Raw genomic sequence first — 13,765 nt, forward strand, 5'->3', positions numbered from 1 at the left:
AGTGGGGAGGATCCCTCTCCAGGGTAGGTGGGGGTCAACCAGTGGAGAGACAGAGCCCTGGCCATCAGCCTGAAGTGAAGAGACTCATTGCTGGGGCTGGACGTTCCGCAAAGACAGCCACTCAGTCTGTACAGCATGAGACTTTAAACCTCAGGATTGTGAGTTCGAGCCCCACGTTGGGCAGGAGATCCCTGCATTGCAGGGTTGGGCTAGATTACCCACTGGGTCCCTTCCAACTCTACGATTCCAGGACTGTGGAGGTCAGGCCTGACTGGCTGGAACATGGGTCCACTTGGCAGCCCCTAAGTTTGGGGCGAAGCCTTTCAGTACTGCCCCCTGCCCCCTCTTGAAGTAGTCCATGGGGCGAATGAATCGCCACCCACCCATGAGCAGGGTTCACTTCCTCAAGACCAGCTTGGGAACAGGACACCTGGGCTCAGGACCCTCTGCCCCGAGTTCAAGATTAACCCGACGGGGGCGTGCTTTGCCAGCCAACCCACGGTGATAATTAACCTACGCAAAGCCGCAGTGGTGCAGATGAGCACCTTCTCCAATGAAGCTGAACGCTGGAAGATTCAGGGTGGAGAAAAGGGACTACTTCTTCACACAAATGCATAGTTAAACTGCGGAACTCCCTGCCACAGGAGGCAGCGATGGCCAACAGCTCGGGTGGCTTTAAAAGAGGACTGGACAAATTCATGGGAGCGTAAGCCTATCAATGGCTGCTGGTGCCATGCTCTGCCTCTCCAGTTAGCGATGCTTCTGAATTCCTGGAAACCGCAGGAGGGGAGAGGGCTCTTGTGCTTGGATCCTGCTTGTGAGTTTTCCTCTGGGTGGCCCCTGTGAGAACAGGATGCTGGACTACGTAGTCCCTTGACTTGACCCAGTAGCCAGGGTTTTCTTGTATTCTTACGGAACCTCCAGCTCCAGAGGCAGTCTACCCATATTCCTAGGTTCTGAGGGGCATTTGGCCACCGTTGAGAATGAAGGCTGGACGAGATGGTGTGTTTCCCGCTTTCCTCCAGGAAAAGGCGGCCCCTCCATCGCAGTGCCTCTTTCCCCAATCTTGTGGAAATCTCTCAACAGCACTCCTGTAACAATAAAGGATTGTTCTTGGCAGGAAACAATTAAAAGGCCTTTTCTTGGAATCAAGGAGTCACATCCAGAGGCACCCCACCCTCTCCTCCTCTCCTGTCCTCGGAGCTGACAACGCAACCTCAATCCTCCCTTCCAGAGCCCAGGGAAGGATTCTCAAGAGAGACGGTTACATGCTGACTGCAATCCATCTTTAACTTACCGTACTTTTTCTCGTCTCCCTGTGATTCTTGCACTGCAGGGGGCTGAACTAGACGACCGTTGGGGGTCCCTTCCAACTCCACAATGCTAGGATTCCCCTTCCATGCGTGACCTTCAAATCAAGCATCCAAACCAGAATTTTATAATTTAAGGTTTTCAATAAGAAATGTCTTTTTTTTTTTAATGCCCAGATTTCAAATGAGTGCAGAAATTGATTTGATTTCTCATTTCTGAGGACCTTTGTGATGTTGATTTGCCCTGAATTGTTCCCAGTGTTTCTAACATGGATTAGATACCCCATCCTGTGGCTTTTGGAAGAGACAAGAGACACCCCACCCCCGTCTTTAACCATCCTGATTGTACTTAAAATGTGTGTGTGTGTGTGTGTGTGTGTGTGTGTGTGTGTGTGTGTAATTTTCCACTGCTTATGCAACACAACATGAGGGGTTAGAACCGTTAGATTGTTCTTCCTTTCCTGACAAATTCTCCCTAAGTGTTTTGTATGAGGTTTTTGAGATCCTGTGTGCCACCAATAGCCCTCTCCTCCTCCATGAATTTGGCCCATCCTCTTTTAAAGCCATCAATGATGGTGACCATCACTGCCTCCTGTGGGAGGGAGTTCCACAGTTTAACAATGGGTATGCTTGACCTGGAAAAGAGGAGACTGAGAAGAGATATCAGAGCCATTTCCCAATATCTGAAGGGTCTGGCTTTCCCATGGAAGAGGGAGCAAGCTTGTTTTCTCCTGCTCTGGAGGGTAGGACTCGAACCCATGGCTTCAAGTTGCAAGAAAGGAGATTCCAGCTAAACAAGAGGAAAGAACTTTCTGACAGTAAGAGCTGTTTGACCAAGGGATGGAAGGTGGCGGACTCCTCCTTCCTTGGAGGTTTCTAAGCAGAGGTTGGATGGCCGTCTGCCATGGATGATTGAGTTGAGATACCTGCATTGAAGGGGGTTGGACTGGATGTCCCTTAGGGGTTCCTTCCAATTCTAGGATATGCTGTGTATCACAAACTTTTTAAAAAATCTGTCTCGAATCTCCCAACTTTCAGCCTCATGGGTTTGTACACGAGTTCAAATGAGAGCCTTGCATAATTTTATAAATGTCACCTCTGCTTATTCATATAAGGAATGAAAGCAAGAACAGGGACTCGGACCCAGTCTGTGTTACAACAAGTGCTCTGTTTGCTAAAACCAGGCAAAGTATGGATCATGCTAAAAATCTCCCCGTCCATCTCTTACCCTCTCCCTCTGCAACCACACCTTGCATAATCCTTGCTTTCGCTAATCTTGAAATCTCAGGTAATTGCATGAGGCTGCTGCTGAGATTACTGGCCTTAAACCACCATATTTTTACCGTAATTCAGTTTCTTGCCCACCTGTTGACCTCTGGGTGCCCAGGACTACGATTCCCATCAGCCCCCCCAGCCGAAGTTGTCTGCTGTGAGCATCTTCTGCTGTTTTAAATTGCACATGGCCTCCCTGCTGGCTCTGAAAAGAGACACTCTCAGAGTGGTAAATAAATGCTCAAATAATTGCTTTAATCTGCTAATTCGTGGCTCTGGGGGAGGAGGAAGAGGCGGAAGCCTTCCAGCAACTGGGATGACTGCATGCCAGACTGACACTGAGGTTTTCCCCCTGCCTTCTTTTCCCAAACTTGGCCAGAGCTTATCTTGGCCAGAGCTGGTGGCTGCAGGATTGGGTCATTTCGCATCTCACCGCTCCAAAACATTCCCAGTAGCTCTGTGTCCGAGTGGAATGTGCATGCATGCATACATTGCGTTTATTCTTTTGGTGCATTTCTACCTTTCTCTACCCCACGAAGGAGCTTTAATAATAATAATAATAATAATAATAATAATAATAATAATAATAATAATATAGGCCATGTTGCAAGCTCAGTGCAGGAATGCTACAAGAGCTCCACAAGGACAAAGGCAACAACCCCCTTCTTGTTTGCCACTCCCTGCCAAAGCGGTATCCAAAGGTAGACTGTCTCTGAACATGGGTGCTCCACTTAGCCGTTGCGGCTAATAGCCGCTAGTAGATGTTTCCTGCTCCTTGTCGTTGCCTCGTCCCCTTTCAGAGTTGGTGACCATCACAATATCTCGGTGCCTGCAAAGTGCATAAACTGATGAGCTGCATGACCAGCACCTCTGGGAGACCTTTCCTATTATTTGAACACTTCTCGGTGACCCCAGTTCACACCCTCAGCCCCCAGCCCCCGCCTTTTCTGACCACATCACACCGGTCTTGTTTAAACTGCGCTGGCTCCCGATTTGTTTCTGGGCTCGACTCCAAGTGCTTATTCTTCATACTTATTAAGGCCTCTGTGGCTCGGAACCGGGATGGTTGAGGCCGGGCAGTTTTGCAGGGAGGATGGCAGGGATGCAGGATGAGGCCTTTTTGGTGTCAGCACCCGGACTGCAGAACTTCCAGCTGTTGTCCTTTAGGTGGGTGATTAAGGAATTTTTGCGCCACCAGGCCTTCGGTGCGTTTTAATTTTACCCAGCAATGGTTTTTGTTTATCTGGCTTATTGTGACTTGAACGCTTTTTCTAAGTGCATTTGTTTCTCTTTGCCAAATGTCTTCCAGGCTCTTTTTGTAGACAACAGACAGTCTAGATGTGCTTCTGTCAATAAATAAAGACTTATCGAGAGCTGGCCCACTGCTTGGTCGCTCCACATGTGAGAGCCAGTGTGAGCCGCTGAGAGCCAGTGCGGTGCAGTGGTTAGAGCATCAGACACTAAGGCCAGGGTTCAAATCACCCCCAGGCCGTGAAGCTCACTGGCTGGCCTTGGGATCCTGCCAGTCTCAGCCTAACCTACCTCACAGGGTTGTTGTGGGGCCTCCTCTCCTGGGTGCAAGCCTGGGCAGTGTGTCTGGAGGTCTGCGGCTGCCCAGACGACAAGACCCCCCCCCTCTCAGCCTCACTGATGGGGTCCAAAGGAAAGCGGAGCAAGACGTTTGGCACCTGCTTGACTGCAGGAGTTGCCGGAAGGAGGCATACAAGGCGCCATCCAACCGCCTTGGGGACTCCACTCCGGATTTGTGTAGGGTTTACACCTGATCCTTTTCTTCTCCCTAAGATGTCCCACAAGGCAGTGGAGATTTAGGATCAGAGTTTTCCTTCTCCTAGATGGGCTCCCTTCCCAGGTGGATGAGGCCCACTTGCCCCTCTCATCCCTCTACAGCAGTGGTTCCCAACAGGTGGTCCGGGGACCCCCAGGGGTCCGCGAGCTATGCCAGAGGGGTCCGCAATATGCTATTAGAATAAAAAATATATTAAATATATTTCGTATGATAACAGATTTTTTTGTTTTGGCCGCTTCCTGCATGAGCAGAGTCTAGCGCAAAACTAGAATTAGATAGAGGCAGTAGTTCTGCTGTATGCCGTTAGGTGGCGCTTTACAAACACTACTGTTTTGCAAATGGCAGCGCGCGCATTCTACTAACGCTCACCTCCACAAGATGCTTTGCGCGCGTCGGCTTCATTTGTGCGCTACTGCGCAGGTACCCTGTCTTCTCCATTCCCCTCCCTCCTCCCTGGCGCGCGCTGCCTCTTTGCAAAACAGTAGTGTTTGAAAACAAGAAACTTGGAAATAAGGCAATGAAAAAGATCCTTCCATTTGCAACCACATATCGGTGTGAGCAAGCATTTTCTTCCATGTGTTTCATGAAAAACAAATATAGGAATCGGCTCGACATGTGGTCGGATTTCAGAGTGAAAGTTTCAAGTTTGGAACCTAATATTTCAGAAATAATGGACTCAAAGGACAGATTTAACTCATCTCATTAAGAACTGAAAATTAAAACTAACTGTATACTGATGGAGTACTCTGTTGTAACTGTAAAAAACGTATAAATATAAAATATAAAAAGACTCTTAATTTGGCTCTCACTTTTTAATTTTAGGATTAGGAATTAATGGGGGTCCTTGTCACAATAGTGGCTTGATGAGGGGTCCTCAAGAAAATTTTGTTGGGAACCCCTGCTCTACAGCATGTGGAGAAACCACCTTCTTGACCTTTGGACCCACCCTTGGCCTGGTCCACTCCATCTGCCAGAGCCAGTCTTCGCATGTAAGGTCAGTCCCTAACAGGCCGAGGGTTTGAGACCCATCAGCTCCCCTCGCCTTATTTAGGCAGCCAGTCGAAGCCGTTTCCTGGGCTTGTGGCTGTAGTTGCCTGCCGACAGCTTCCAGGAGCCACAGGTGAGAGTTGAGTGCAGGGTGGGGGACCAAAGGTGGGCAAGCTGCCCCAGAAGGAGCACAACGTGGCCCCCATCAGATGTACTACCCCTCCCCTAACACCAGAAAGAAAGAAAGAAAGAAAGAAAGAAAGAAAGAAAGAAAGAAAGAAAGAGGACTCAGTAGGCCACAAGAGGCAAGAGAGGACTGGAGGGTTTCACAAACCTGCCCCAGTGGCTTGTTGTGCACATGCAAAAGCCATTTGCTTGAACCCGCAGCCGCTAAGTACAGAATGGGCTGTGAGATCAAGGGGTGGGGGCAGCCCAGAATGCTCAGTGGTGCAAAGAGCCTTCCTTTTCGCTTCAGGTGATGTTTGCTGTGCAGATACAGCCTTGTTGTGCCAAGTCATTGCACTGGGCAGGAAGAGGGATGGCTTCCTTTTGCACCTGAGTTCTGCACCCTCCAAGCTGCTCCTCCTTAAAGGGGGGAGCCCCACCTCTGCTCACCAGCTGACCCTCTCACCTCCTTCCCAAGACAAGGTTGTTTCCAAGACCCAGTTCCTTCCTCCTTTCCTATCCAGCAGCTGAATCAGCCAAGCTGAGCGTCTCCACCCCCATCATTCTGCCCGGACACTGAGGTCCAGTACTGAGGGCCTTCTGGTGGTTCCCTCGTTGCGAGAAGCCAAGTTGCAGGGAACCAAGCAGAGGGCCCTCTCGGTAGTGGCACCCGCCCTGTGGAACGCCCTCCCATCATATGTCAAAGAGAAAAACAGCTACAGTGGTGCCTCGCTAGACGAAATTAATTCGTTCCATGGGTCTTTTCCTATAGCGAAAAATTCGTCTAGCGAATCCCATAGGAATGCATTGAAATTTTTTTGAAATTTTTTTTTGCCCATAGGAACGCATTAATTGAATTTCAATGCATTCCTATGGGAAACCGCGATTCGCTAGATGAATTTTTCGTAAAACGCATTCATCTAGCGAGGTAACCTCCACTCGAAAAATCATTTCGTTAAGCTGAAATTTCGTTAAGCAGGGCATTCGTTAAGCGAGGCACCACTGTACCAGATTTTTAGAAGACATCTGAAGGCAGCCCTGTTTAGGGAGGCTTTTAATGTTTAATAGATAATTTTATTTCATTTTTCTGTTGGAAGCCGCCCAGAGTGGCTGGGGAAACCCAGCCAGATGGGCAGGGTATAAATAATAAATTATTATTATTATTATTATTATTATTATTATTATTATTATTATGGAACCTCCAGTGCCAGAGGCAGTCTATCCAGATTCCTGCATACCAGTTGTTGGAAAACAGAGAAGTGGGGAGTGGCTCTTGGGCTCAGATCCTGCTTGCTGATTTCCCACGGGCATCTGGGTGACCACGGTGGGAGCAGGAGGCTGGGCTGGATGGGCCAAGAATGCTATTCTTACGTTCTGGGGGGGAAGTCTAGTGGGTGGGAGCGTTGAGCCCAGAGCAGGCACCCTGTCCTGGCAGAGGCAGCTGCCAGGAGCTGCAGAGTCTGGCAGAGGCCACCAAAGCTGGCTCAAAGCTGAGACCCTAATCCTGTTTGGGTGCTGTGCCTGCTGGACGCTAATATTTTAATAGCACACGAGTGTTGTTGTTCTTGTGGGTTATTTAAAGATGATATTATGATTCAACTCCCCCATCCCCTCTTAAGCCCTTTGTGAGACAGTGGCAAAAGAAAAAAGAAAAAAAGTCAGATAAATAAGCAGAAAACAAGCAGGCAACATATCTTAGAATCATAGGATTGCAGGGTTGGAAGAGACCACAGCCCTCTTCTCACTTCCGTTGTTTAAAATATTGCAGTTTTATTACACTGATACCTACAAATTTCCTACAAATAGCTCAAGGTGGTCTATAGGGTTCCCCGTCCCCGTCCCCCACACATTTTACCTTCACAGCAACCCTGTGATGTAGATCAGCTCGGGAAGGGATGGCATGCCCCAAATCAGGAGAAGACAGCCCCTCCGCAGGCTGGGAGAACAGTTTTCACCCTCCACTTACCAAAAGCCGCACAGACTGTGAACAGGGGACCAGAGCGAAAGGTAGACCCAGGGGAAACCTGCTTTTACAAGAACAAGGGCTGATCTCCAGGAGGAACACCAAATCCCAGTACAGGATTTAATGTGAACAGGGCCTTGCTAAGTCTCTGCCCCAGAGATCTTCCTATGCTAAATCCTTATGGGGTGGTTGAACTGTTAAACTGTGGGACTCCCTCCGGCAGAATGCAGTGATGGTCACCAACCGAGGTGGCTTTAAAAGAGGATCGCCATTGGCCTGATCCAGCAGGCTCTTCTGATGTTTTAAAGTTATCATAAAATCATAGAATTTTAGAGTTGTAGGGCTCCCCCAGGGTTATCTGGTCCAACCCCCGCAACAACGCAGGAATCTTTTGCCCAACGTGGGGTTCAAACCCGTGACCCTGAGATTCAGAGTCTCCTACTCTGCTGGTGGTTCTTATGAACTGTGAAGCAAGCCACAGTTGTGACCTGGAAGCAAGTGGCGCAGCAACTTTTCCAAAGCAAAGTAGATCTGGATCTGGCCCTTGTGTCCGGACAGAGCCCCGGCTTGCCAGGAAAGCCCCACAGACACGCCTTGAAGTGGCACTGAAGAAAGGGGGAGCAGCGAGAGCATAATAAATAAACAAGCAAGCAAAGAAAAAGGAAAAACCGGGTCTGAAAAGTTAGAAAAGAATGAGGCTTCTGAACATGCGCAGAGTGTGCAGCCTTCGTCAGGCCCCTGAGCCATTGCTGCTTGCCTTAGCTAGGGCTGGAGACTCCCCAGTCAGATAATGGGCTGTACATTTGTGTGTGAGAAAGGGAAGGGAGCCAGATCTGGAGCCAAGGACTTCTGTTGCTTTGCTTTCTCCTTGCGGCCTCTTCTAGAAGGAAGCAACATGATATCTTAAGGACGATGCACTCAATAAGTAAGGGGACGGGAGGCACAAGAAGAGGACAGGCAGGGAGCTGAAAGCTTCCCAAGAGCGAATCTGGCACCATTGCAGCAGAAGACAACCGGGGATTCGAGGTGGGGCGAGGGAAAGAGGGGGACGCGCATCCTTTGCCAACCAAGTGCCCTGACAATGTTTTGGACACGACTCCCATAAATGGCTGAGCTGTCTGGGGGTTGCTGGGAGTTGTAGTCCAGGACAACTGGAGAATGCCAGGTTGGCAGAGCCTGGAGTAGGTGGGCAGCTTCTGAGAGGCAGCTGGGATGCTCAGATGTCCTGAGACCCCCACGGCAGGAAACATTCAGGGGGTGCCTCGATGCTTTCCACTCAGCCACCTGGCTCATTGCAGCTTGTGGGTAGTTCTCCGGCGATGGGACTTCTTCTGGCAAATGGACCACCTAGTTCACCATCCTGTTCTTGCAGCGGCTAACCAGGTGCCCATATGGGAAACCTGCAAGCAGGATTCGAGCACAAGAGTCCTCTTCTAGAATCGTAGAGTTGGAAGGGACCCCCAAGGGTCATCCAGTCCAACCCCCTTGCAATGCAGGAATCTCAGCTGAAGCATCCCTGACAGATGCCTATCCAAGCTCTGCTTAAAAACATCCAAGGAAAGAGAGCCCACCGCCTCCCGAGGTTCCACTGTCAAATAACTCTTACTGTCAGAAAGTTTTTCCATACGTTTAGTCAGAATCTCCTTTCTTGTGACTTGAAGCCATGGGTTCGAGTCCTGACCTCCAGAGCAGCAGGAAACAAGCTTGCCCCATCTTCTGTGAGATAGTCCTCACGGCCCTATCTCCTCTCAGTCTCCTCTTTTCCAGGCTAAACATATCCAGCTCCTTCAAGCGCTCCTCATAAGGCTTGTTGTTGTTGTTGTTGTTGTTGTTTAGTCATTTAGTTGTGTCCGACTCTTCGTGACCTCATGGACCAGAGCACGCCAGGCACTCCTGTCTTCCACTGCCTCCCGCAGTTTGGTCAAACTCATGTTCGTAGCTTCGAGAACACTGACCAACCATCTCATCCTCTGTCGTCCCCTTCTCCTAGTGCCCTCAATCTTTCCCAGCATCAGGGTCTTTTCCAGGGAGTTTTCTCTTCTCATGAGGTGGTCAAAGTCTTGGAGCCTCAGCTTCAGGATCTGTCCTTCCAGTGAGCACTTGGGGCTGATTTCCTTCAGAATGGATAGGTTTGATCTTCTTGCAGTCCATGGGACTCTCAAGAGTCTCCTCCAGCACCATAATTCAAAAGCATCAATTCTTCGGCGATCAGCATTCTTTATGGTCCAGCTCTCACTTCCATACATCACTACTGGGAAAACCATAGCTTTAACTATACGGACCTTTGCAGCAAGGTTATGTCTCTGCTTTTTAAGATGCTGTCTAGGTTTGTCATTGCTTTTCTCCCAAGAAGCAGGCATCTTTTAATTTCGTGACTGCTGTCACCATCTGCAGTGATCAAGGAGCCCAAGAAAGTAAAATCTCTCACTGCCTCCATTTCTTTCCCTTCTATTTGCCAGGAGGTGATGGGACCAGTGGCCATGACCTTGGTTTGTTTTTTGATGTTGAGCTTCAAATATTCAAATATGGTCTGAACCTCATAAGGCTTAGTTTCCTACAAAGGTGCTTATCTCTCCCCACCCCCCATTTCTGGTTCCTAGCATCTGGTCCTGCTCTTAGGTCCACTGCCTCTGAATGTGGAAGGTCCATTTTAGCTGGTAGGGCTAAGTCCCACCAGCCTACCCAGCTGTAAAGAACAGATCAATCTGCCTTACGCAGAGCCAGACCATTGGCCAGGCAGTGTCTACTCTCAGAGCAGCTCTCCAAGGCCTGGATCAGAGATAAGCTGTTCCCACGGCTATTACTAGAGGCCCTGTTTAATGGAGATGTCAAGGGCTGGCTGTTTGCAAAGTGCGCTGTCATCACGGCTGAGCTTTGGCCCCAATAAAATGGTCTGCAATGCTCTTTAAAAGCCAAATAAGCCAGTAGCCGTAAACGATGAATCTCCTAAGTTGTTCCTTTTCCTGCCTTTTAAGCTGCATCTTTCTTTGCCCTGGTCCTACCGACAAGGGTGGGTGGCTGGGGAATCCAGATTCAGTGCCTCGAAAGAGGAGGTGCTGGCTCTGGCTGTTAGCAGGGAAAGCCACGCGGGAGCAGAGAAAGATTCAGAGGCGGAAGCACAAAGAGCCGCCAACTCTCCCACTCCTGGATCCTAGGAGCAACGCATGCCTTCTCCAGAAATAAGCCCCAGGGGTGCCGTCTCAGATAAATGTATGAAGGACTGAAGGCTCCACCTTCTTTAAGAGGACCCCAGAGCAGCAACTCATCCAGAGAAAGAGCAGGCAGCCTCCTCTATAGTTCAGTAGAGCTTTTGATTGATTGGTTGGTTGGTTTCTTACAGGGTCTCAGCGATAACTCACACAGCGACAGTGCAGTTAACTCTTTATCCCAAGAAACAAGACAGCCCAGGAGGCTAGGCCTAGTGAGCACAGCAACTCTTCCCCATAGATCTTGCCCCAATGAGGCAGTTGTGGGGGGCTGAAAGTTCTCACCTTCCCATAGCTCCCTAAGTCTCCTCCTCCACCGGGTCCCTCCCTAACAATCTGAGACTATGCCGACAGGCCTGTCTCTACTCCGCCCTCTTCATACCTCCAGTTACAGGGAGTCTAAGGGAAAGGGGAGCAGGGAGCAGGAGGGGGAGACTCCCTGGCTTCTTCCCCAGTCTGCCTCCACTCTGCCTCTTGGCCCCTCTCCTCTCCAGCCTCCTCTCCTGTCTGGACTGCTCTCTGCCACAGCCTCTTCCTGCTCACCAAACCCTGTAACCCCTTCAGCTTCCAGCATCTCCTCCTCCCAGTCTGCTCCTCCTCCTCCTCCATCTGGTCACATTCCTCCACCAATCCCCTGGCTCCGAGGCTTCTTCCATTGGGTGGGGGGTCCCCAACTGGTGGCTCCCCCCCCACTCCTGCACCCAGCCTGTCCATGACAGCGCTTGCATGTTAACAGCAGAATTGCCAGCGGTGGTAGCAGACACCTTGACCTGCCTTCCAGTGCCCTGCAGGGCGGCACAAAGCCCCCTGGATGTTCCCGTGCGCCAACCCTGACGCCAGGCCATGGTTACATAAAGGTGCTGAGCAGGGAGGCCAAATTGCAGCATCAGGCATCTGCGCGCCAAATCAAGGATTAATGGCAAGAGAGCAGGTGAGGAGAAGGGTGTTGCTGCTCTCTCAGTGAGGGTGACAAACCCCAACTGGGCCTGAAGGAGCACCCAGTCAATGCCAGCTGTGAGGGGTCATTTGCAAACAGGACAAGAGGCCTGGCAGAACAGTATCAACCTGGGAGACGGAACACCCACAGTGTTTGCCCAGAGAAGTTAATTTCACATGACATTGGCTGCTTCGTGTTTCCTCAGCCCTCTTCAAAAGGCTGCAAGGTGATGAGATATTATACAACACTCAACAGACTTAGAGATCCAATCAAACACGAACAAACAAAACTTTTTTTTTTTAAAGAGCTGCAGGAATCACGCTGAGACAGCTTCCCATGCAGGCTCGGAGGTCTTGCGCAGCTTCCATACAGGACTTGGGTCCAGAGGTTGCCAGGTCTTTCCTGGAGCGGGGAATGGCCTTCTATCTATTTCAGTTCATAAGATGAATGAACGGCTTAATTGCAAAAAAAGGCAAAAAGTCTCAAAGCGGTTTACAAAGAGAATGACGCCATAAAAGCTCAAGTAAAAACGACTCTTTTTAAAACATTCGGACGATAAAACCAGCAATAAACTTAAGACAGTTTAAAACACACACCTGCATTCTTGATAACTAGGTAGGCCTGTCTGAACAAAAGTGTTTTCAGCAGGCTCCAAAAGGAGTACAGTGAAGGCCTGGCGTCAAGAGGCAAGGAGTTCCAGAGGGCAGGCACCGCCACACACACACAAAATTGATTTCTTACACATGTGGAACGGGTATGATGGGTTACCTGTAGCAGCGCTAGCTCTGTGCACATTTTCTGCCTACATACGGTATGTTAGACGTTGGGCTGTGTCTGTTGAACTTACAGATCATCGAGGTACGGAGCCCCCATACCTCACGCCCAAGATGTTAAGGGATGGAGAGATCAAGGCCAGGGACAGCTGGCATCATGTGCTTAGCCATGCGCCATCCCCTTTCCCCACTGAAACATTTCGGGACGGCTTCCCTCCTAGATCTTCCAACGTCTTACAGTTTTCTTCGCTGATGCTAAGCTGGACGGCTTACGAGGGAATGCTCGGCTTTTTGAACTCTAAATCCCATCCTTCAAAATATTTGCAGTTCCTGCCAGTTGTGTGTCATCTCCACTGTAAAATAAAAAATTGTATCCCTTCCTCCCTTCCTACCACAAACCCAGAGGAGTCTTCTCCTGCCCAGAATTTCCATCCTCATAAAACAGGGGTGGGGTGAGGTGGGGAACCTCCATTTGGGGAGGGGGGCTGAATGTGACCCCAAACCTCTCAATCTGGCCCCTGGGATTCAACCCCCTCCCTCAACCACAACATCGGATTTCTCCCAGCTGAAATGCAACCTTGCAATCGGTTATTGCCTCTTCCTTCTTTGCACAGAGGTTATTGAGGGCTGTAGAAACCAGCCTAGAGTATGGAGGGAACATTTACCGGTAGGTTCATTATTCTGCTCACTTTCATCTCTGGTCCTGCCCAGGACAGGCATGTTATCCCCCAGATTGAAAAAAAAGTTCCCTATTTCTATCATAAAGCTCCCCAGAGACTGGGAATGGTCTTTGCCTTTGCCTTTATTATTACTGCTATTAGATGATGCCAATTTTGGCAATTCCAGGGGTAACTTGCTTGAGGAAACCCATCAGCCCTTGTTGCTTTTTGTGTTAGCCATAACCATGCAAGGAGTTCCATGGGAACAGCCGTAATTGGCAGTGAAGTCTCTTCCCCCCCCCAATCTTCCTCCCTTCCCAGAAGCTGCTGCTGTTGGAAATTAATCATAGGAGGTCAGTTGGGATTTATTGAGCCTCCCTTCCCTATCCCCTCCACCCCCCACTCTAGACTTTTATGCACCTATTCTCTCCCCCCCACCCCTCCAATTGCTGGTGAACATAGTTAGCACTCCTGCCAATGAGAGCAAATCTTTTTTAACCTAGGGCAACAGAGAAAGAGAATGATTTTCTCCTTTTAATAAACCCGCACAATGTACACAGCCGAGCGGACCCAGGCAACTGCAGCAGCGTAAATTGCCTGACATTTGTCAGGAAAGCTTTTATGTTGGATTCCACCTCACTGGGTGGGAGCAGGAAATGAAGTGGGGCTGAGTATTTTCTTCTTCT

General features: G+C 49.6%; 1 long non-coding RNA gene across 1 annotated transcript in view; it reads left to right on the forward strand.

Annotated features, from left to right (window-relative positions):
* LOC148685489 (uncharacterized) overlaps positions 1-13,765 on the forward strand; it is a 51,168-nt gene that overhangs the window by 32,637 nt on the left and 4,766 nt on the right. The gene's annotated exons all lie outside the window — the stretch shown is intronic.

This window comes from Zootoca vivipara, chromosome 6 (assembly GCF_965207765.1).
Source record: "Zootoca vivipara chromosome 6, rZooViv2.hap1.1, whole genome shotgun sequence".
NCBI classification, from domain to species: domain Eukaryota; kingdom Metazoa; phylum Chordata; class Lepidosauria; order Squamata; family Lacertidae; genus Zootoca; species Zootoca vivipara.